Below are 25,397 nucleotides of genomic sequence, written 5' to 3' on the forward strand. Positions count from 1 at the left end.
ATTATGTCCATCAGCTTCTTTGGGAACCCCATTTCGGCTAGCACCTTCCAAAGAGTGGATCTTGGCACTAAATCAAATGCAGGCCAAAGGAGTATGAATACCACATAAAGGCAAGCCCCACCTAGGGAGAATGTTTTTCAAAAAAGTAGCTGAAGTTGAAATACCTCGTTAATGGTGTTAGTGCATTCTCGTAAATCGGTTTGAAAAGGAGATAGAATCTCAGAGGGAATTAGCCATTCATGTAACCTATCCAGAATAACCCTACTAAATAGTTTTTGAGTAATGTCTAGAAGGCTTATCAGTCTATAGATAGTCAGGAGAACTCTAGAGCCCTTTTTCAAAATAAAAAATATTTCTGCCCCAACCCAGGTACAGGGGATGGGCCCCTTTCATGATAGCTACAAAAATAAGTGAACAAATGGTACTCCAAACATCTATTTTGTCTAAAGATAGGTCCCCTGGGGTTCCTATCTAGCCCAGGTGCTTTATTGGTAATGATTTTACCATTAGCCTTGTTTAATTCAGAGGAGGACATATCACTTACATGCCTTTATCTCAGAAGTATCATATCTGACATTCTGCTGTACCAGTACCTTTGATGGGGACTAGCCCAACTATTGTGCCTAATCCTCTCCCACTTGAGATATCTCAATCACTACATCTTCCACTAGAACCAACTCCATTTACCATCGGCCTTAAACGAGTGCCACAACTTAGACCGCTCCAAACGGAAAGACATAACTAGTTGGTTAACAACGTTGCCCTCTAGTTGAAAGGAAAAACTGGCAATAGTAATTCATTACAAATTGAAATATCCATAGTGCGGACTTATCTATGGGTAGGAAATAAGCCAAGACACAACATCAGTGATTGTGTTGTGATCAATTTTAGGAATGAAGTTGTTGTTGGTGATCTTCTAAATAAGTTTAATTTTACACCCCAGAGACACAGTAAGATTGAAGCACTTTGCGTGGATACTTTTATTGTCCCAGACAACAAGTGATGAGACCAGACAATGTACATAATATCTGGAGGAATGTAACACTTTGTCCCACTTCAGTGTCCCAGGTGCGAGCAGATATGCAGCTTTAGCTCAGTATGTATCTTTACAAATATGTTCAGAGGAAATGATAATTTTAAGGATGTGACCGAAGTTAATTTGACTCCCCTATTGATACCCATTACTCAAAATGCTCCATCCTTGGCTGACAGTGGACAAGCGTGGTCTAAACTGTTTTTAAATTTGCAATGTGAAATACTGCAGGTTTAGGGTAAAAAATGGATGATAAAAGACCTTGATATTGTTTGTTTCCAGGAAACTAGGACCTTTGATACACACTATAAGGATGGATACGGTCCGTTTTTCACAGCTCCTTTTCCCTCATGAGCTGGTAGAGCAAAAGGAGATCCGCTAACTCTAGTCTCGGCCACACTTCCTTGGAAAGTTGTTTGATCCTATTTGGGTTACCCATACTTTCAATTGTTGTAGTTTGCTTGTAGCTCATGATTTTTTTTTAATAATTACTTTTTATAACAATATCTTTGATTTGCACAACACTGATATTGCTAATTTCCTTTTGAGGAAAATAGTGTGGATTGTAGATAGTCAAAATGGGCCTGAATCTTTGCTACTGTAAGGGGGACTTTAGTCTTACGATTAGCCCTCTCAAACTTTTCATGCATGATATTTGTCACCATGAATACTATGCAAAGTCTGAATCTTTACTGCATATATCCAGAGAATCATTAAAAAGAGTAAGTCTGAACAACCAGGAGGAAAAAAGATTAACATTGGAACTTGTGAAGCTCACCGTACTACATAATCAAATGATATTGACCTGTTATACGATACAACCGTATTTAATCGGTGTTTTAAATGCCCAACATAGATTTGTTTTGGCACGCTTCAGACTGGATATTTTTCATCGCTTGACTAATTTCCCTAATAGAAATAATTGGTCTCGTCGATTAATATGTTGTCCTTGGGACCAGATCTCCAGACAATCAACCATTCATGTATTGTTTTTTTGTAAATTTTATTCTGATTTAAGGATTACTTTTATCAAGCCTTTATTGAAATCCTTAAACTTCAGACAATGTAGACCGGCCTATATATTTTTACAACGAATTTGTTTACTTGTGTGGTAGTGGCAAGGTTTTTGAGGTCCGTGATTACCAGAAGGAAGTTTTTAACTGATGCATTTTAAATTTGTAAATGTAGTTAATTGAATCGGTTTTTAATGATTTGAATAACTTTCTCTTTTTAAATTTACATTGAACTGCAAACTTTTATGATTCTTTCTATGAATCGAATAAAGTTAAATTGAATTGAATTGGTTACCTGTGGGCTTGTTTATTATTCTCAGGAGGCTTTAACTGTTCTATGGCATTCGCCATATGTGGAAGTTCTCAATTTGCTTCTGTTTAACTATAGTCTGCAATTTGCTCTTGATTCCTTGTCTACCGCTTTAATGTTATAACCCACCTTAATCAGAAGGGATTGCAGCAGCCTAACTGATTTCATTTCAATTTCATCAGACATGCTGGTTCTGCTTTCCACTCATAGCAATCACAGCCTGTTGTTCAGGTTTGCTCTAGGGGGAAGGGGCCCGTTGATAGTATACATTCCATTGGCTAAGAACAAGTGTGTTGTGCTGAAATGGGAGAATATTGCCAAGGAGCGTTTGTTAACCAACTTGGTTACACACAATATGACAGAATTATAAACCTGCTTAGACGAAAAGGCTAGAGTTGATGATAGTCACAGTTTTTCTGTGTTGTGTGAATCTGTTAAGGAGATGCAACTGGTCCCTCATCAGCCCCGAATAGCCAAGTACACACAGTGGTTAAATGACTGTTCCAAGGCACACAGGAATTGTGGTAAATAACTTATATTAATCCCCAGAAACAGGCAGCTTGTCCGCTCTTGCAGATCAGTATATAACATGACTATTGCCATGAAGGAAAAACAAATAGGGAGAAGGCTTGTAAATCTCTTCTAGAGGCTTGCTCAGGGAAAGCTAGTACAACATTCTCACAGGTGATTAACCTCCCATTTTTCAAGGATTGTACTGACCTGGGATCTGATGTTGTTAACTCCTATGACAACTGGTTCACCCACTTTTCAGAGGTTTGCAGTGGTGGCTTCTAACTGCCACTCCTAATGAAAGGGACGTAGCAAAGTTCTGTGGTCTCTCATAGATCTTAATGATGTACTCAAAACCATTAGTAGATGTACCACGGGAAAGGCTCCTGGTCCTGATGGGGTCTTTGTAGATCTATTTAGGGCAAATATTGATTCATGGGCACCTCTCCTTACAAATGCTTTGAGGGCTTTTGCCAGATCTGGTCCACTTTGTTTTTGGACCCATGCTATAATTATGACAATATTATGACAATATTTCAAAAGGGCAATATTGGTGACTCAGAGTGGTACCTCCAAATATCATTGATTGACAACACAGCCAAAATAATAGAATTATTTGTATTAGATTGTCTGGAGTCATGGAATAAGAATAATCATATCATATCTGATCTCTTATATGGTTTCACTCCGTGTGTGTGGACAACTGAGTAGTGCCTCAATTTTTATCTTCCAATTAAGACATTAACAGTTCTGAAAATTGGGTCTGTTTATACAGCATTTATGGACCTCAGTTCAGCCTTTGACCATGCCAACTGTAGCAAGGTATGGAACATTATGATAAGCTTGGGGGTGAAGGCCAACAACTGTAGAGTGAGGTGACAGCCAGTGTTGGATATGGCCCAAATTGGCAGATGACCAAGTCCTTCGATATATCAAGTGAAGTAAGACTGGGTTGTGTCTTGGCCCCTTCTTTTTATTCAGTACAATAGTAGCTTAGAAAAGTTTTTGTTCACCTCTGCCATCGATGTACACGTCCTATACCTGTTATTCTTTATGTGGATGACGTGGGGTTTATGATTCCAACTTCGCTTGGGGAATTGAGACTTTTGGCCAATTTTTCAATTTATATGTCAGACTTCGATCCTAGTATAAACCAGTGAAAGACCAATATTATGGTCTTTGATCCAAAAACGTATACATTTAGCTCCTATGTTGTAAACTATACTAAGATTAGACCAGTTTCCACCTTTTCTTATTGGGGAGTGCTTTTTATTGACATCAGCAGTGGTCCTTATTGGATCATATCAGGGAGGTTGCTTTTGGATAGGTAGAGAAGCACTGTTTAACATTGCTTTAAAGTTGGACAGTAAACCTATTAGAGAATTTCTTACATTCTACAAGTCAAAGTGTCTCTCTATTGCAACATACGGTGTGGGATCTTGGGGAACTCACGATTATGATGATGTTCAGGAAGTTGAGAACAGTTTTCTTAGAAAATTGCTTGCAATCCCTCAGCGCACGTCCACATTTTTGTGTCACTCAGAATTAAGGGTGGAAAACATGAATGATATCAGGCCTAATCCTGCTTTTCTTTGGCTATTTATGTGAACTAAAAGTCAAACTTCTGTTAGACAGCTGTTATTGAATGACTGTATTAGTCTAAATAAAGCCTGGGAGGATTCTGTGGAGAGAAAGTCAGTTGTAGCCTGAAAATGACAGAATCATTTGATAGTCTAGATGAGTTGGTTGCTACATGTAAGAATGTTGTAAAAGCTAAATTTTTATATATATGCCAAACCCAGAGAATGCAAATTGAGTCTCTGAAAGTTTACTGTTAGAAATTATATGTCAATCATCATTAGTCTTTGGATTGAATCCTACCATGTCTGGATTCCACATAGTCATCATAGATATCTGTGGACACGATTGAGATTTAACACTGTGCACTTTATGGTTGCTTTTCCTATGGGAGTTTCTTATAATGTGATTTTACCTGTTTGCTCTTGCAACTCTTGCTCTCAACAGCTGACGGTGCATTTTTTGTTAGCTTGTACATTTTAGGTGCCTCTAAGGTGCTGCTTTCTGGTTCTACTCTTGAGGCATGCTAATTTTAGGCAATGTAGGCAAGGTATGGTTTTTATCTAAACTTGCCCTCAATACACGTTTACCAGGCAGTAGTTAAATAGCTGTTGTGTTGTGCCAGATTGAAAAATTATTTATGATGATTTTTTGCACCCTATTATTTTAGATGGTGATTGTTTAAGTTTCATTAGTTTAAATCATGACATGGATCCAATGGAAGGACCATCAGCAGCCTCCTATTTAGTGCGAGCATTTCCTGCCGCGCTAGAACCTAGCATTTACCGACATTGAAACGCTGCTTGCAGACGCGCTGCTGGACCACGCTAGCACGCTATTGCTGCTTACCTGTATTTTAGCTGCAAATCTCAATTTTTAAAAATCGCCGCTTTACTGATGTAAATGTAAATGATGTAAATGATCTGTATTTGCACGGTATAATTTTAAACATTTGTGGGCACATTAGCAAAGTCACCTTTGTGTCTGGTTATCACCGCCTACCTCCCCGTTCCACCGCAGCTTGTGCTGTTTGTTGTGGAGGGAGTGTCTAACGCGGTATAGAGGGAGTCCTTCCACCCTCACTTCCGGGGGCCATCTTGGAGAGCTGACGGTCTAGTGGTTGGACTAGGACCATCAGCAGCCTCCTATTTAAAGCTCACATGGAGCATACGCGCAGCGGTTACGCGCAGCGGGCGCGCCATAGGTGCGCCGGAGGCTCGCCAGAGGTGAGCCCATCTTTGCCCATCCGTGACCATCCGGGGCCTGGGGCCAGAACCCCTGGCCAGAATGGGGTTTACTCAAGGGGCGACCTATTACAGCTTAACTTGGGTAAGTCCCATCTGGAGCCGGCTACCATACATCGGCTGGGTTGCGAGGGTCTGCTAATTTCACCTAGGAGTGTCAGAGGGCGACATCGCACTCCCAACACACATACCCTGAGCTACGGTCTATTGAATACTCGCTCTTTGCAGAGCCATAGGTTAGAGGTCTTCACACTTCTGGAAGACGGGGAGTTAGATGTCCTCGCGCTTACCGAAACATGGCTGGAGGATTGCTCAGCGCCTGATTTAGTGGCGGCCCTTCCAGATAACTACTTGGCTATTCATTTTAACAGGGAGGGGGCCAAGAGAGGAGGAGGAGTAGCCCTTTTATATCAGTCATGCCTCCGTGCCAATAGGTTCCTCTCTGAAACCCTTGGAGGAGCTGAGGTTATGGGGGTTAAGCTCAGGAGGGGAGCGGTCTGTGTGGTGTTCTTGGTGGTTTATCGGCCACCTTGGGCGTCGTCTGACTTCCCCACTCTCTTTGTAAGACTGGTCCAGGACCTGTGTAAAAGATATGATAAAATGGTGATCGTTGGGGACTTCAACTATCATTGGGAAAAATCCCCTAAAGAAGGACAAGCACTACAGATCGAGGAGGCGGTCTCCTCCTTAGGTCTTACCCAACAGGTCAAGGGACCGACACATGAGAAAGGTCATGTGCTCGACTTAGTCTGGACCACCATGCCAGCCCAGGGTATCACGGAAATTCTTCCCTGTGCTTGGTCTGACCATTTTCTAATAAAGGGTAGACTTATATTGAGGGGCCCCCTGTCCAAACCTGGGGAGGGCTGGAAAACGGCCCGTAAATGGAGAAACCTTGATGGGGAAAAACTGGTCCACCTCTTAGAACACCACCCTTCAGCCAAAGAGCAGGATGCCAACGTTGATGCTCTATGTGGACACCTCCAGCATAAACTGGGAAGTGCCATTGATGTGGTGGCACCTCTTCGCAGGATGAAGAAGGTGGCGAGAGGAGCCGGGGCGCCTTGGTATAATGATTCCCTTAGGGAGATGAAACGCGGGGTGAGGAAGAAAGAACGGGCATGGCGTAAAAAATACGACGCCATCTCCAAACAAGAATATGTTTCATCCTTAGCCCAGTACAAACTAGCCATACAATCAAGGAAGGCTGCTTTCTTTGAGGAAAGAATAACTACTGCAAGAAATCCGCAAAAAGAAATTTTTCGGGTCCTGGCGGAGCTCAGGGTGAACAAGGAGCAAAGTCCCGAGTTCACCCAGGAGGACTGTCAGAGGTTCCAGGATTTCTTCGTAAAGAAGATATCTGATATCTTGGACGAAATTGCGGAAACCGCACCCCTCGAATGTCCGTGCATACCGGACCTTATTGCCCCGCTAAACATTCCACCATTAGCTGAGTTATCCCCTATTTCCAAACAGGAATTACTTAAAATCATAGGCCGAGTTAAATCAGGTTCCTTGGTGGACCCTTGCCCTCCTGACATATTCAAGATGGCAATGCCAGGAATAGAGGAAGAGGTTCTGCACCTATTGAACACCTCTCTTCATACAGGACAGATCCCTTTAGCTTTTAAAGAGGCTCGCCTGATCCCCTTACTGAAGAAACCTGGAGCAGACACAAAATGTCTGAAAAATTTCCGGCCCATCTCCCAGCTGCCTTTCCTTGCTAAGGTAATTGAGCAGCACGTGTTAGCTCTATTATCGGGCCATCTAGAGAGTAACAACCTGCTGGAGACCAATCAGGCAGGGTTCCGTGCTAATCACAGCACGGAACTAGTTATGTTATCCATTCTTGATGAGCTAAGGATGCGAGCTGATGTAAAAACACCGAGCGCCCTGGTACTACTGGATCTCTCCGCGGCGTTTGACACCGTGTGTCATAAACAGCTTCTGTCGCGGTTGAGATCCTTTGGCGTCGTGGGTACAGCACATGCATGGCTCACATCATTTTTGCAGGGTAGGACACAACAAGTGCAGCTGGGGGATCTACTTTCCACCCCTGCTCCGATCACCTGCGGGGTCCCACAGGGCTCTGCCTTGTCCCCCCTACTTTTCAACATCTACCTGCAGCCACTAATTGCTCTCCTGAACAGGATGGACTGCCTAGTGTACAACTATGCCGATGACACCCAGATAATCATCCGGCTGGATGATGGTCCAGGAGCATCCACTAGGTTACAGGACATATTGAAAACTACAGTCAATTGGATGTCCGAGAACTCCTTGAAAGTTAATCCGGATAAGACGGAAGTATTGCCCATTTCCATCTCGGGTAACCCTTGGAGTGAGAAATTTTGGCCTAGGGAGCTGGGCGCACCACCAAAACCGGCAGCTGCAGTCAAAAGCTTAGGCCTATATGTGGATGATAAATTATCCATGGAAAAACAAGTTGCCACTGTAGTAGGCACCAGTATAGGCCTCTTAAGACAACTAGGGAAGATCTCTGCCCTACTCTCATTCCCTACTTTGAGACACGTGGTCTCAGCCACAATTCTGGCTAGGCTGGACTACGGGAACTCCCTTTATTTAGGTTTGCCACAGCGGCTGCTGGACAAACTACAGGGAGTTATGAACGATGCAGCTAGGCTGATATTTAAAAAACCCAGGACTGCCCATGCCTCTCCCCTGATGCAGGAGCTGCACTGGCTGCCAATTCGTCAGAGAATTGTCTTCAAAGGACTGTGTATCGCTCACAAGGCTCAGTATGGCAAAGCACCAAAATACCTGAAATCCCGACTATCCCCCTACACACCGGGTAGGACTTTGCGTTCGTCGGACGCCACTCTTCTGTCTCAGTCCCGCTTTAAATTGACCACGGTGGGGGGCCGTGCTTTTTCCAACACGCTCCCAGCTTTATGGAACAAATTGGATCCAGAGCTCAGGAAGGAAAGTAACTTACTTTCCTTCAGAAAAAAACTAAAAACGGTACTGTTCAAACAAGCATGGAGCAGATCTTAGGTGCACAGCTGGTTTCAAGTGAATGTAACATCTTTCACGTAAATCTGGTCAGACAGCGCTTAGAGACCCCTGTGGTTATAACGCGCCATATAAATTAAATAAATAAATAAATAAATAAATAAATAAACTGGATTTTTTTTATTATACTTTTTAATTTGTGCTTGTATTATTTACTGCTAACTTGGGGCAATTAATGTATTTGCTTTTATAATGCGTTTCAATCATTGTCTTAAAATTAAAACTGTTTTAGAAATTTCTGATTTTATAAATATGCTGCAATTGATGAATTTTATGCTATGAACTTTTATGGTTTTAATTTAAAACAAATTAAAATTATTGAATGACAGATATCAATCATTTTGCAAAGTTCTATTAATATAGTGTCCAACTAATTTTGAATTCCAGGTCATTTCCAAGGCATATTTTTAAGGTTAGCCACCTCTTCATGCCATATTTAGCACCCAGATTCTTCTCCGAGGCTGTACCAATGCTGTGTGGCTGGGTTATAATAGACCATCTGAACATACTTGAATTGTATGAGTCTATGTCTGCTACTTAAAGAATGCTTTTTTAATGCTGAGCAACAGAATAACCACTGCTCATCAGATGAGTACTCGCAACTGCCAGCGATCCACCACACCTGGCCAGGACATATAATCGGAAAATCAAAAGTTTAAAACTGGCATTTTGTGTAAGATATGTCATCAATGAAAAGGAACCAAGTTCAGCAAGGAGGCTGCCAGTGATATCCCGAAGGGCTCTGCGCATTCGGTATTGGAAGATCCCCATAGAGATTATTGGCAGCCCCTCAATCAAGACATACACCAGTAGCCATGCACAGCAACTCGCTCGCATGGAAGGAGTATATGGCAACTCACAATGATCATGTTTAAACAGCCATCTCCATGCATGTACAGTAGAGACCGGCGCACATTTTCAAGTGAGCGAACCTTCATATGTGAAGAGGAGTCCGCCTAAGGGCTAGGGTGGTCGACCTCAAATCTGGGGACCTGGGTTCGAGTCTCGGCAGGGACACGCAACATCCTGTAATTCTGGGCAAATCACTTAATCTCCCTGTGCCTAACAAAAATGAATGTGTTTTCATGTAACGCGACTGGTGCTCGTATAAAGCGCTCTGATACCCGATACCTTTGGGTCAAGTTTGCGCTATATAAAACAACGTAAAAAAAAAAAAACGTTGAAATGAGGAGGCATACCTCTCTAACCACAAATATAGTGAACAAGAAGACCCGTGTATCCAATAGTGAGCAAATTGGCTCTGTGCTTTGTACTAATAAATCATACAATCTACGGCAGCCAGACTGTCCTACTCATAAGGAGTGTTAAAGTTAAACATTCGATGTATGATTGCAAGCCTTACCATGCAACTTGAATCTGTTATGTTATGTTATGTTATGTTATGTTAAAACAATTTATCAAGCGCACAGCGACTCCAGCGAAGGAGCATCCCGGCGCCGAGACAAGGAGCAGTTATAACACAACAAGGAGAATACTACAGCAAAGAGGGACAAAAACAGGAGACTAAAATAAGAAAGTTTTTATGAGTCTGCGGAACGTCAACAAGTCCTCTATCAGCCGAATTTCAACTGGAAGGGTATTCCAGATTGACGCAGCTCGCACCCTAAAGGATCGGCCCCCCATCCTGCTGAGCCTAAATCTGGGAACAACAGCAAGGGCCTGGCCCTGAGAACGAAGATTGCGGGTGGGAACATAAAAAGAAATAGTATTGGCCAGGATCTCAGGGCCAATGCCTCTGAGGATTTTGAAGGTCAGACACAAGACCTTAAAGACAATACGCTTCCTCACCGGGAGCCAATGCAAAGAACGGATGACCTGAGACACCGGGCAGAACTTAGGGAGTCCAACAATGGCTCTTGCAGCGGCGTTCTGCACCCGCTGCAGCCGGGTAAGCTCAGCCTGGTTTGCCCCCACCAGCAAAGAGCTGGCGTAGTCCAGACGGGAGATGATAATTGCCTGGACCACAAGCTGTCTGGTAGGGGCATCAAAGAACTTGAGCACCGGCCGTAAGCCCCTTAGTAGCCCAAAGCAACAGGCTGCAGTTTTTTTGGTGTGGCCTATGAAAGTAAGACCAGCGTCTAACTAGACCCCAAGATTCTTCACCTCCGAAACTAAGATCGGAGTGGGGACCAGCTCAGAAGGCCACCACTGATCGCCCCAAAGCTCCACTCCCTTCCCGACAACCATAACCTCAGTTTTTGTGGCATTAAGCTGGAGACAGTTAGCTGTCAACCAGCTGGCCACCGCCTTCAGTCCGGACTGAAACCTGGGGGCATCCTCTACCGCATCCCCGCTGAGAGTAACCGCCAGCTGTGTATCATCGGCATATGAGACCATGGTTAGGCCCCACTGCCTAGCGACATCAGCCAGCGGTCTCACGTAGAGATTGAACAGCGTGGGACTCAGCGAAGATCCCTGCGGAACCCCCATGGCCAGAGGCAAAACCCTGGACTTGAAGGGTGGGATGGAAACACAAAAGGAACGGTTGTCAAGGAAGGAGCGGAACCACTGCAATGCCAGGCCGCCAATACCAGTCTCCTCAAGTCGCCCAAGGAGGATGCTGTGGGATACAGTGTCGAATGCGGCGCTGAGATCTTCAAATGTTGTACTGTAAGGAAAAAAACAATGAGGCAAGACAATGGGAATATTTAAAAACAGATAAAAGAATGTAGAGAGATCCATCATCTTCATAATAGTGACCCTGCCAGAAAGGGACAGAGGGAGTCAAATCCACTTATTAATTTTGTTCAAGAGTTTGCTTACACCCACTGCACAGTTGTTGGCAACAATATCAGCCAGGTTACTATGCACCATAATGCCCAAATAACAAACATATTGTTGAGTCCATTTGAGAGGAAACTCCAAGCTGCACTGTTGTACTGAAGTAAGGAGTGTAAAAATAAGTGATTCATCCCAATTGATCATCAAGTCAGAAAATCCCTCAAAATATAAATCTCATTATGAGCTGGAAATATATTTATCCGGGGTATCTAATGTAAAGCAAAGCATATGCAGACACAATTAGGGCTAAATTTACTAACTCTTCATGAAAAGCAGTTCACATTACAGCCTGCATGGAGAACACGCCCACACCTCCAGTCCCTGGCTGAATGCCTCATCCTGGCGCCAATGACTAATCCCAATGCTGTATTGTAGCGTTGTGATTGGCTTAGGGGAGGGAGCCTGGCTGCCTACTTCCTGTTCCTTAAAGCAGACTCAGGAGAGCAGGAGCAACGAAGCCTGGCCTCGAGGTAAGATTTCTCTAGTTTAAATATTTACAACACCCGCTCACACAAACACCCCCGCGTCTACACCCCATCCAGTGTTCTTTCCAGTGTTTCCCACCTCCCAGCTGTCCAGTCCACCCCACAGCACTTCTCAATGGTGGCCGCTGTGCGGTCATGCACAGCGGGCGTACCACTGGTGTGCCAAAGGTATATATGGAGTTACGACGCATACCATTATATCGCATTACATTACAATGTATACTAATACTAGGCATATTGCAACAGTAGGAAAGGTGTTTGATTGCTGAGATGTACACATTACTATTCTCACTTCAGTGAGTGCAACCCTAAAGCTAGCCCTTGCACCTTAAAGCAAATCATGAACCCTAAAATTCATCTTTGAGCCCCCAAAACACACCCGAATCATATTTGACCCAAATGCACACCCCAATTTTCATATGTACCCCATGAAACACCCCACATTTCATCTCCGACCCCCGAAACCCATACCCACCTAAAAATAAAAAATACCCCATTACTGACCTCACAATGTGTTGCAATGGAATGCGATGTAAAGGCACCTGCGTTGCTGAATTTGCGTTCTAAAGGTATTACGATGTAATGCCTGCATTGTAATGGATGTCTCCCATGCCAAAGGCAAGCCATAGGCAAGTCCGTCGGCGTCCGTCTGCCCCTGGACCGAGCTCAGCACCAAGGACCCTTCCTCTCAAACACTCCACCCCTATGGCGCCAGCACCCTCCTTGCCATCAACCCTGGATGCCACATCGCCTGCCAGGACCAACATCTGCTCCAGACCGGACATCGCCATTGCCATCGTCATCACTGACGGCTACTAAATCACCCACGAGGACCACCCCGGAGGAGGCATTGCCATCACTTACAGAAGCACACTCCGACTGGCAATGCACTCTAATGACCCAACGGTGACCTTGAAACACCTCGACTTCCAGATCCGGACAACCCAAACCCCATCCTCTGCGACACCCTCATATGTAGGCCCCCCTGGCCATGGACACCCATTCTCCAATACCACTGTAGACTTCATTGCACACCCAGCTCTCCCATCCATCGACGACATCCTACTCTGCGAACTCAAGTTCCACCTGGACAACCCAAGTGACCAGAACACTACCCTCTCCTGGGGTAGCTTCCCAACATCAGACTCAAGCAGCTAGTCACCGTAGCAAGCCACATAGCAGGACACACGGTCGAGCACGACTCCTCTGCCTGGGACCTTCAACTACAGCCACACCACCAGACTCTCCTGGACCGACCATCATTGTATATATCACCTCTTCACTGTGCTCACCGTACACAACCACCATCATCACCCCTTCGCAGCTGGATCAAGGCAACCGAAGTACGTCTTGTCAGCTCCCTCAGCACCACCACTCCGCCAATGCTTACAGACGATGACACCGGAGCGCGCAACCACCACCGATGGATCTCCAACTGCGTCGACACCCAGGCACCCCTCAAGAACGGCACTGCGTCAGTACCTTACGCCTGCATGGTGGCAGGCATAAGGGTGACGCAGTGCCACAGAGATCGGCTGGCCCCATGCATTTCTGGAGTTGCGCCATGGTTGTGACACGACTGCAGCATTGGGTGACTCTAGGGCAGACAGATACATCAGTATTCCAGACGTATCTGGCATTACTTCCGTCATGGAGTGCTGTCCAGTAAATACAGGGCATCCGTTGTGTTTCAAGATGGGGGTAGTGAAAAGTGTTACAACGCTCTCTTGTTGCGGCGCTGCAACACTTTTCATGAGTGAGGCCCAGGAATGCGCACTATCTTATTGATGGGGCGCACTCCTGCCCTATAGTTTTTTTTTTTATTGAAGAAAGTCGGGTTAACCAATGGTTACAGAAAATAACACTACTACATTATAATCATACTTATAATCTCCGCCAAAACCCTGTACTTTACATAAAACGTTAGGTATTTACATATCCCACGCATGCTTTACATTACTTTACTATTCCGCCATAGTGATAGGGGTTCCTATAACTTCATAACCTTCTTCTTTGCTTTTCGTCCTTTACATTTATACAATGACATTTCCTGCATACTGATGCTCAGAATTCGATGTAACCATAGTTGATAGGTGGGTGGCTCTGCATCTTTCCATGCTGTAGATATCAACAGCCGAGCTATAGCTATTGTCATAAATACAAAATCCCTCTGTGATGTTTCAAGATTTGTCCAGCTGTCATACCCTAACAGCATTAACACTGGAGTAATCAAAATGTCCTTATCAAGTGTCAGCAACCAAAAATCCTCAATACCTTTTCTGAAAAATGAAAGCTGGGTGCAGGAATAAAACATATGTATAATGTATGCCGGGCCTGTCTGGCATCTTGGACATTTGTCATCCTCCCTCTTCCCCCACCTGTATAAAGCTTAGCCGCTGTGTAATTCAAGTTAAATAGGGTTTTATATTGCTGGGCTTTTAGACTGGCTGACAGAAAGATTTTTGCTCCTAATTCGATTGACATGTCCAGATCAATATCCCCATCCCCCAGTTTTTCTACCCATTTTGTTTCTGGTTTTTCCATGTCCACTGGGAGAATCTTAATTAGCTCCTCATAGTATTCCCCTATCCTACTATCATGTCGCTTGATGACTTCAAGCAATGGGATTGTCTCCAGATTGTTAGGCTCCTGGAGGAGGTTTTTTTAAACACCTTTGCACCTGCATATATTTATACTATGTACTATTCTTAACTCCAGATCTCTGTACAAGCCCTTCAAATGAAATATACTCATTGTTCTGAACTAGATCTGCCACGCTGTTTATGCCAACCTTTTCCAAGCTCCTAGCCATGCTGTTGTAAAGTGCTTCCGGCAATACAGCTGATTGCCACAAAGGGGTGTATCTATTCTAACGGGGGATCTTCAAGTTCTTACTAACCTTCTTCCAAACCTTCCAAGCTCCCTTGATACACTTGAACAGTGTTTTCTTATAATAGCTTGGTTCAAGCTGCCTCAAAAAAAGCTGTTCTGCATTGTTTCCAAGGGATAGCTGATATATCATAGGTAAACCCATGGCCTCAGTTCTGCCTTTCCGAGGTAGAACTAAACTACCCATCTGTTGCAGAGCAATAGCCAAATATTAAAATAAAATATTGGGCACCCCCAATCCACCCCGCTCTCTTGGTAGGGTCATAAACTTAAGTGCTCATCCTGTTTTCTGATAACCCCAGATGAAATTGAGGAACAAGACATTGATTTTATTTATCTTATCTTCTGCCAGTTCCAGTGGTATCGCCCGGAGCAGATACAATACTTTGGGAAACATTTTAATTTGTATTAAGTTAATTCTGCCTATTATTGTAAGATGCAATTTATCTAGTTGTTTAAGTTCAGCATATATTTTATCTATTACAGTGTCTATATTGGCTGCCCATAGAGTAACCAGACGACTTGTAATGTTTACCCCTAGATACGTGCCCTGTAGTTTTGTCGCAGGGCAGCGCAGCAACATTGCTTGCAGCGAGGTCCAGCAACAAAACCTGCTGAAATGAGGCCCCAAGGGTTATCTCAATTTTTAAGACAAGCTATTTCTGGTCTTCAAAAAAAACGCCTCCAACTGCAGTTAGAGGCAGTTTCCCTTGTAAATATTGCTAAGTGGGGTTAGGGGCCGTTTTTGCATGGGAACGCCTCCCTTGCATGTCATTATCGCTAACAGAAGTGACAATCTTTATAATGGATGTTTTCACCGGAAACCTGCCGCTAACAGAGGTTAGCGGCAGCTTGTACATAAGGCGATAAAACTCTCGCCGCAAAACCGTTGGAAAAGTGCAGCTAGTGTGGCGTTAACTCCTTGTACATATGCCCCATTGTTTTCACGAACCAAACAAGGAGGTGCAAATCACCCTTTGTGTGGCTGCGTAAATATCTACTAGCATTTTGTGTCATGGATGTGCCACAAAAGTGAAGCAACCATTACCGGAACTGTTAATAAATCTGGCTCTAAGTTCAAGGCCTAGGAATCGGAGACCTCTGTTCACATTGTGCTCTTTAAGTGAACATGCCAAAGGCTCTGATTGGTGGCATAAAGCAGTGGTGAAAGCGGGCACTCTGATGAGTTACCCTACTTATAGGCATAGTGGCAGTTTTAGAACTGCTCACACAAACACAGGGCGTAGGGTCTGTGAGTTTACAACAGACAAATCAATTTGAGAAATGTTTTAGCAACACCAGTCTTTGCCAGTACCTCATACATGAACTCCCACTTAACTGAGGTGAATGTCTTCTCCGCGTCAGGCTGTGAAATTGTACCCAAGAGATTTTTTTGGGGAACTATCACTTTCCGAAAAATAATAATTATGTCTGTGGACTGTTTTTTACACTTTTATGTGGTTTTCAATTCAACCCCTATCATTACAGACTTGGTGCCTTAATGCTGTGTTTCCTGATGAATTTGTATTATTTACACCCCCCACTCAAGTTTGAATTTTCACTAATGAATGAAAAATCAATGTTATTCAATTGTGCCCTTTGCCAGAGGTCAGTGTAGATTTTTTCCCCACGAAACATGTATTTCCCAAAAACCCATTTATTTGTCTAAAATAAATTTCTATAATTTCAAACATTAATACCTTCCTTAATTTTTAAAGAAAAAAATGCAGATGAATGTATTGTATACCATGCAAGTTATTTTGAAGATCTTTTCAGTATCACATCGATTTATTTATATAATACATTTTGAAGGTAAACAAAGAAAAGAACACTTTTTATTGTAATTGGAACATTAAACATTCAACATAGATGAAAGGGTATACAGTATTTTAGTTTTCAAATAGATTTTCAGTGAGATTTCCAGGGAGAGAGTAATGACATTTACCAAAACAAAAGTCAGTGTGAGCAGTTTATCCTACTACTCAGCCTACTAAATTGTAGTGGCAATATTGCACAAGTGTGTGATTGTCTTGTGGGTAGCTGAGTTGGTGTTGGGTGAGTTTGAAATGGTTAAGGTTGAAGTGTTGAAGGTGGTGCAAGTGTTTGTGGCCAAAATGTTTGGTTGACAGCTGGTGTGCCTCTCCTAGGTTCAAGTACCTCTGTAGAAGTTTCTGCATGTGTTGGCCATAAAGAAAGATTTTGGCATGTTTTGCTTATTGCCTATATCATCTTTATGGACAATGCAAGATGTTCTCGTGCATCTTTTCCATGGCTTGGCAACATTTTGCAAAGTTAATATTCCAGGGCATAGGTCTTCCTGTCAATCATCTGAGGGTGCCCTTTAAGGGAGGTAGCTATCTCATGAAGAGTAGCCCCCATTGCATGAATATACTCTCACATATTAGACTAATGTTGGTAAAAATTACCCCGCCCCCTAGAGAGTAGGATTAGACCATGACAGACCCCACACTAGTTGTATTAATGTCTAACATTGCCAGCGTGAACACATAGTATGTTTTTTTCAGAGAGGAGTATAGAGATTAACATTTGTAATGTGAATTTGACATTGACATGAAGACAATGCAGCTCAGTGAACTGAACACTTCCTGACAGATTTATGAATATGAATGAAAATAGTGCTTGGTTAGGTTTGTATATTCAATTTTAAAACTTATGATGTCTCTAATTTAAAAATATATATGACGAGATATGGATTTAACAGGTGAGCAGTTTACAATAAAAGAGGATTGGACATTTTGAATTAAAACTATGGGAAAGATACATTTTGTACCAACCATGATAGATATTAATTATAAAGTTTGATGGTCAGCATGTTGTCCATCATGGCGAGTAAGTGCCATCTTGGCGATTGTCGAGGTGGGGTTAAACATGAATGTGGATACCTGTTCCTCACTACGGGTGTTCTCTCAAGGGGTGGGCTGAACTCACAGAGTCTACCTTCACGGAATTCCGCGTACATACATAAAAACTGTGTGATATTCCTTGGAGTTCCGCGAGTGGGTGGAATTTGTCACTTTGTGCTTCTCGTGCTGACTTTTAGCATCGGGAGCTTGCTCCGCTCTGTAAAATGAGTGAAAACAGCACCACACGGCGTGCCAGAGGGTGTTCCCTCTTTCTGTACCATGACTAGATTTTGTACTTGAGCGGCAGCTTTCTCAACGCAAATAGGTGTGACCTTTTGCGTTGCACTAGGGGATGCAAATTCTCGCTCACACTCACCAACTTATTGTTGGTGCGCCGTGCATGAGAAAAAACTCTGACACATGGCAGTTGGAAGAGATTTGCCAAAACTCTGCATTCCAAGCAGAACACGGAGTGGGCAAAACTCTGCAAACTCCGCCTGTATAGTAGAATGATGTACCCATCCCAAGTTCTCTCCCTCAGAGGAATGAGAGAAGACCAATGATGCACCCACATGGGAGGAGTGTGCAGGAGACTGTGTAGAGGTACCTGTTAACTGAAGGCTGTGTAGTGGTGCGACTTGCGTAAGCATATCTACCATTAATGACTGCTTAGCTAATGGCTGTGGACCGGCAATATTCCGAACAGATTTTACAAGTTGATTGCTGTCCATCCATCTGTGGAGATGTTCTGTTTGTGGGCAACAATGCCCTCCTCCTCGCCTAGGTATTCCTCCTTCTTGACCCTTCCCCTTTTTCTTGAGCAGTGTAGGCCACTATGATAGTTTCTTGGAGGAGGATTGGATTCTTTACCAGATTGCCTGCCGTCCTCTGCTTGCAGATATTTCAGTATCATTGTCTGGTGCAATGTCCCCAACACCTACATGAAGAAGATGCAAATAGTTGAAGTACATAAACTCTCTACACAGTACTTTAATTCACATTGTTCAGGAGAAAATATAATAAAGTTAGTACCCTGTGATCATTAAGAAACAATTAAGTGCTGATCCATGCATGGAATTATTTTATCTGGACAATGTCACCTTACTAGCTCAAGCCACAGATGTTTCATTTCTGCATGACACCTGTGATGTGAGCTGCTAAATCGATGTCCTTAAATTTGGTGTTACCAAGGTATTTCCTGATCCAGCAATTTATAAATAGAGAAATGATGTCTAATGATTATTGACAAGCTATAAAAGGAATCTTGAACGCAAACATTGACATATCACAGATAAATCAATGAAAGGAAAACAATAAACAATAATTAAAACACTTTAAACTTTTTCATTTCATTTCAAATAACTTGATTTCGGGCTCCAGGGCCATAAAAGTGCAAGTTCAATACAAGTATGAGTAACAAATACATTGATAAAAACAATGCAATACTGTACAATTTAGTGTAAAACAGTTGGAGATGTATACTCATAGCACAAGACTACTAAAATAGATTATGAACTTGAACAAGTAAGGTGAATGCCAAAATTACGATACAAGTTATTGCACTTCAGTTAAATACAAACAAGATAAAATTAGTAACCCAGGAGAAAATTAGGCAGGGGGTAGTGGATTTCTGCACGGTGTCTATATGGTCCAAAGGAACTTGGATACAGGTATAGCAAGCGTTAGCAAGTGTAACTTTTTTTATTGTTATAAGTCATTATTTAACACATTGTTAAATAAAGTGTTAGTATTTAAGAAACCAAGTGACAGAAGGAGATTAGCCTGGGTGAATGGCAGGCTAGACATGTTTGCCGGCGCTCCCGCCGGTGGTGAATAAATCCTTCAACATCCTGCACCAACTTTTTGCAAAGAACCCCGCAAACCTGTGGGGATAGATTACCTGGTGGGTGAGACTCGCCAAAAGACGCCGGTCATCCGGTAATTGCTGCTGATCGGGCCCCAGAAAGGTGCGATCTGGCGGGGTCTCAGGTCACCATCTTGTTAGGCAGCCAGACGGGATGCTGGAGGCTGTCGAGCACAAGCAGGTTGCCAGTCGGGCGGCCCCTGGTGTTGTGTAAGGAGCTGACTCGTGGTGAGACTTCGGCTCACTGAGGGAGGCGATCGAGGAGACGAGCAGACAGCCAATTAATTGGCGTATGGACCGGAGGGTCCCCCTGGAGGCCTGAGAGATGGGAGGCTGCAACAGGATGTGGGCCTACTGCGGGGTGGTATTGGCAGCGGTGCTCCCAGGGAGAGCTGGGAGAGAGAGCCTGCGGGCGCCAGACGTCCCTACTCCGGCAAGGAGTAACAAAGAGCTGCGGCGGTGTTTGGCAGCACGGGCCCCCCACAGTTTGCAGATACCGGGAGAGTGGAGGTGGATGAGAATCCAGCATTCAGAGGCATCTGGAGAGCAGGGGAGCCCCCTTACTGGAGCAGCAATAGTGAGCCAAGGTAAGACAGCACGGGGTCATCTTTGCTGAAGCTTGGAAGGGCAGCCCATGTGTAGACCTGGACTTTTGGGCCTGGGAGCCGCTGTGACTGAGGACACCTCTGGGGCAATATAGGGGCGCTCACGCCTTGGCCTGCCCTGATCGGGTGGGGGACCTGTTCGGGGGTGTGCGTGACAGGCCGGGGTGAGAAAACTTAACCCGCCGCAGGTGGAAGACGGAAGGGGACTGCTGGAGAAAGGGGCCCCTATAAAACTATGCATGGTCTCCAGCACCTTAATTATTGATGACGGTGACTGGCTGGGCTATTAATCGGCTGTTCCCTGGCGCTCCCTGGTGGATAAGGCAAGTTCAAGAAGACTCGGGGAATGCAGGGAGAGTGGGCTAGTACTTGCATATCATCGAGCACTTGTGTGTTCTGGTTGTGCCCCAGCTGAGAGGGTGTGTGCTTTAGGGACTGGAGCTTCCTGACATCGGTCTGCACCCCCATTGACATTTTGTTAATTGTGTAAAAAGAGCATTATACAGGGGTGTTTGACCAAGCTGCTCAACGGCGGACTCTGGGAGACAGGCAAAATCCAGATGGTGATACTGGAGAGGTGATACTGGAGAGTACACACTACATATAATTGACCCCTTAAAACAAAACAAAGAGATCGAAACTAGAAGTAGATCCAAAATGGTGAAAGATATAGCCAACAAAGTGCAAACAAACTAAATCTCGAACTAAGGGCAGCTGCGCACTGAGGTCCCTCTAGGCTCCGATGCGAACCAGGCTGATCATGGGGGGGAGGACTCACAACGTATCCCACATCTGAACCGCTCTCTTGCAGACATCACGGCGGCAATTCACTCCACCAGAGAAGATAAGGTTCACAGGATAGACGCAGTGGCGATAGACGTGAATCTATTGGGATGCGATCTTCATAAAGTGTCGGCGAGAGTGTCATTCAATGAACCAGATGTGAAGGCCATGCAACAGGAGGTAAGGTCCCTCAGAGACACAGTCATGCTGCTGCAGAAAAAGGTGGTCCACCTGGGTGACTGTGCAGAAGAATGGATCATCAATGAGTTGGATTTCAAGAGACTTTCCAAATTTTTCAATTTAGAGAGAGCCCACAGGAGGCTTGTGCCACTGCCTCGTCCTGGAGCCCCACCAAGAGATGTTATAGCCCGCTTTTTCAATTATAGAGATAGATACATTATCCTGTAGATCATCCATTCTAAGGGGCCACAATCATATCAAGAACACACCATTGCTATTTATCCTGATTATACACAAAAAGTACAGGAACAAAGGAGAACCTTCCCAGCAGTGAAACGCCATCTCCCCAGGATGCCGGACTGAAGTACACCCTTCTCTTCCCAGCCAAGTTGCGGGTGAAACGTAAAGGGAAAGTCTTTTTCTTTCAGTCAGCGATGAAAGTGACAACATGGCTTGATGAATCTGGCTAGTCAGATTCCAGTTTGGCATTCCGGTCAGGATGTGACAGGTCCTCACGGCCAGCGAGCCCATTTGAGGGCAGGTCCCGAGCCACTTGAAAGACCCACAAGGAGCACAGCGGCAGTCCGAGCAAAATGTGGGTGCGGCTGGACGGAACCCTGACTCTAAAGACAGATCGCAAGATGTAATCCCAGACTCACTTTTGGCAAAGGACGCTGCAAGCTTAGAGTGAAGTGTACAACACGAAAAGGGATGTCACAGATAAGTGTAATAGTCTCATGCATGATGCATAAGCCAGGACAAACAGTTATTTTTGTTTCTTCCTACCACCGGCGGGTGGGGCCTATCCCCGCCCTCCAGGGTCCTAGACACGGGCTGGGAGCTAGAGGCTTGCCGTAGCACCCTGCCGTCTGCTTGTAAGTTCAGACTGTGGGAGTACCCACTTAAAAGGCACCAAGCCCAGACAAACATATTGACAGGGAACTTTGATCATTGGTGCACTTGCTATTTACATTTTATAATCTGTTAATGTGGGGGTGTAGGGGCGGCATTAGTGGGCCCTGAATCTCTATGGTCATGGGGTAGAGGGACCAGCAGTGTTGCCCAGGCATTGGTGGGGACTGGGGAGTTCAGTTTGTTTGTCAAGTTGGGGCATGGTGGATGTCTTTCATATATATGTTGGGTCTAGATGTCATATACACAGTCATAATCCAACTTGCTAAGGGGAGTCTGAGAGGGTTGACTGATGGTAGCAGGGGGAAGCACAAAGTGTGAAATGACGGGAGACCTTCTAATTCATTAAAAATACTCACTTGGAATGTTTGGGGACTGGCAGCAATCGAGAAGCGAAGTCGGGTATTTGCCTACCTGAAACGTTACAAAGTCTCAATTGGGTGCTTGCAAGAAACACATGTGTGGGGGTAATCAATACCATGCATTAGACATAGATGGAGGGGGCAGTTGTATGATACTTCATTTTCAGGATTTGCCAGAGGGGCACTTATATAGGTGGCATCGGGAGTCCCCTTCCAACCTTTGCATCACGTATTGGATTTCAAGGGAACGTATGTGATCTTGCATGGGATGATGGAGGGGAGGGAAATGTGCATTATAAATATATATGCCGCAAATGTTGACTGTCCTCAATTTTTCCCCTCCATCATGGTGGCAGCGACGCTGTTTCTAGAAGCGGCACTGTTGTTGACGAGAGATATTAATTGTGTCCTGGATGGAATTTTAGACTGTGAAACCCCCAACTACACACAAAACCACACATGAGTGAGTCACTGATAGATGTTTTGAAGGGCATGCAACTTACAGACATCTGGAGAGGATGCAACCCTGGACTGAGAAGATTCCCATGCCACACACCAGCAACTAACAAGTTTAGCCATTTAGAGTATTGTTTCATCTTATATGAACTGACCCTGGACGAAAAAAGGGATAACATACCAAGGACAGTATATCTCATACCATTCGCCGGTTTTGATCAGCTTTGAGAGCCACAGAACTAAGCCGGGAACCCTTATGTGGCCACTCAGGATATAGGCACTATTGGATCCTCCTTTTGCGGCGGAAGTGTCGATCACTTTGGTTAGATACTTTGCAGAAAACTGGGGATCAGCCTCGAATAGGACATATGCATGGGATGCCATGAAGAAGATCGTGTACACATCGACCGAATAGTTTGCGGGACCCAAACCTGTCCATGCGACTCATTCGTTACTGACTTGTGCCACGCTATGGAGCTGAATTCTGACCGAGCGAGCACAATGTACGATTCGGACAGCTGCTTCGCCTCGGTGTCAGTGAGATGAAACGGCTGTCGGAAGTGTATTTTGGGGGGCCATGGCAGGCCCCCCTTCACCGGGGCTGTCCGAATCTATCATGGGTGTGGCCATGGGTGCACCCGATCCAGTCATGCACAGTGTGGAGGGCACCATGGGGTGCCCACCAAAGGGTGTACGCTTTTCCCCGCCCACCCCTTTTCTGCCAAGGGAGTCTATACACAGGTTCCCATTAGAGTTCAATGGGAGTCCGAGCGAAGTGAGTCCGTAAGCATACGGGTGCATCGTACTTGCTCGTTCGGACCACCGGAGCACGTTTCACTTGGAAAGCACTCCAGATCCAAATCATACGGAGGGCTTTCCTAGCGAGATCAGAATCCGGCCCTAAGACGGAACATAAAAAACAAACCTTCACACACAACATTATAAATATACATTCTGTCAGGTTCTGAATCATGAGGAAAAATCGTTTTGGAAACATTTACTTTTAAATTTTCATTTCCCATAGGTGGATGAAAATTAAGAAAACATAGAGAGGCTGCTGGTCATGGTGCATTCCTCAGGGTAGGTGCTGGTCAGTGGTGGGGGACAAAAATACTATTCTAATTCCGCAGGGTGCTTGCTTCAGGGAAGGTGCTGGTCAGTGTTGGGGGCCAAAGACAGTATTCTAGCTCTGCTAGGTGCATGCCTCAGGGAAGGTGCTGGCCAGTGGTGGGGGACATAATTACTATTCTAACTCCATAGGGTGCTTGCCTCAGGACAGGTGCTCGTAAGTGGTGAGGATCAAAAGTACTATTCTAACTCCACAGGGTGCTTGCCTCAGGGAAGGTGCTAGTCAGTGGTGGGGGTCAAAATTACTATTCTAACTCCACAGGGTGCATGCCTCAGGGAAGGTGCTGGTCATTGGTGGGAGTCCAAATTACTATTCTAACTCCAAAGTGTGCTTGCCTCAGAGAAGGTGCTTGTCAGTGGTGGGGGTCAACATCACAATTCTAACTCCATAGGGTGCATGCCTCAGGGAAGGTGCTGGCCAGTGGTGGGGGTCAAAGTTACTATTCTAACTCCACAGGGTGTTTGTCTCAGGGAATGTGTTGGTCAGTGGTGGGGGGCTAAAACACCATTCTAACTCCACAGCGTGCTTGCCTCAGGGAAGGTGCTGGTCAGTAGTTGGGGTCAAAATTACTATTCTAACTCTGCAGGGTGCATGCCTCAGGGAAGGTGCTGTTCAGTCTTGGTCGACAAAATTACTATTCTAACTCCACACGGTGCATACCTCAGGGAAGGTGCTGGTTAGCGGTGGGGGGCAAAATTACTATTCTAACCTTGCAGGGTGCATGCCTCAGGGAAGGTGCTGGTCAGTGGTGGGGGTCAACATCACAATTCTAACTCCATAGGGTGCATACCTCAGGGAAGGTGCTGGTCAGTCGTGGTCAACAAAATTACTATTCTAACACCACATGGTGCATACCTCAGGAAAAGTGCTGTTCAGTGGTGGGGGACAAAATTACTATTCTAACTCTGCAGAGTGCTTGCCTCAGGGAAGGTGGTGGTCAGTGGTGGCCACCACCTCTGGAGGAGCGGAGATCCCCGCTGACGATGTCGGCCGCTAAGAGACTCACCGCTGCATAGGGGAGCCTACATCAAAGCACCCTCTTCGGGAGCGGCAAGAACTACACCGCGGCTGGAGACCCCTGACATTGGCCCATTAGAGGTGAAACGAGGGGGCTGGTGGTGCAGGGCAGCCGGCACTACTTCCCACACTACAAGTAAGTGAGAGGGAAAGAAGGAGAGGCCGTGTGGAGCTCATATTGAGGACGGAGACATCACTGGCCTGGCGAAAGCCACCAGCTCGCATGGCTCCTCACCCAAAGAAGGATCAATTGGATGTGCCTGACGTTAACATGGCTGTCGGTGCTGCAGTATTTTCATAAAGATCACGAAAGTGATTCCGAGGTGCC

The sequence above is a fragment of the Triturus cristatus genome, chromosome 5_2 (assembly GCF_964204655.1).
Source record: "Triturus cristatus chromosome 5_2, aTriCri1.1, whole genome shotgun sequence".
In the NCBI taxonomy this organism is placed as follows: Eukaryota; Metazoa; Chordata; class Amphibia; order Caudata; family Salamandridae; genus Triturus; species Triturus cristatus.